This window comes from Merops nubicus, unplaced genomic scaffold, assembly GCF_000691845.1.
Source record: "Merops nubicus isolate BGI_N331 unplaced genomic scaffold, ASM69184v1 scaffold14504, whole genome shotgun sequence".
Lineage (NCBI taxonomy): Eukaryota > Metazoa > Chordata > Aves > Coraciiformes > Meropidae > Merops > Merops nubicus.
The window spans coordinates 13,538-13,740 of NW_008604981.1; the positions used below are offsets into that span (position 1 = coordinate 13,538).

General features: G+C 60.1%; 1 protein-coding gene across 1 annotated transcript in view; it reads left to right on the forward strand.

The window, feature by feature from the left end:
• Positions 1 to 203, forward strand: part of LOC103771884 (striatin-interacting protein 2-like) — a gene marked incomplete at both ends in the record, with an annotated part of 13,697 nt that overhangs the window by 13,238 nt on the left and 256 nt on the right. The window lies entirely within an intron of this gene.

A 203-nucleotide genomic window follows, 5' to 3' on the forward strand; every position in this document is an offset into this window, starting at 1 on the left:
CTCACCTGTTCCATGAGCTGGTTGAGCCTCAGCTCCTAACATGTGTGACGAGCTGGATGAGCCTCAGCCCCCACCCGTGTGATGAGCTGGCTGGGCCCCAGCCCCTCACTCGTGTGATGAGCTGGATGAGCCTCAGCCCTCACCCATGTTAGGAGCCGAGGCTCAACCAGCTCGTGACATGTGTGATGAGCTGGTTGAGCCTC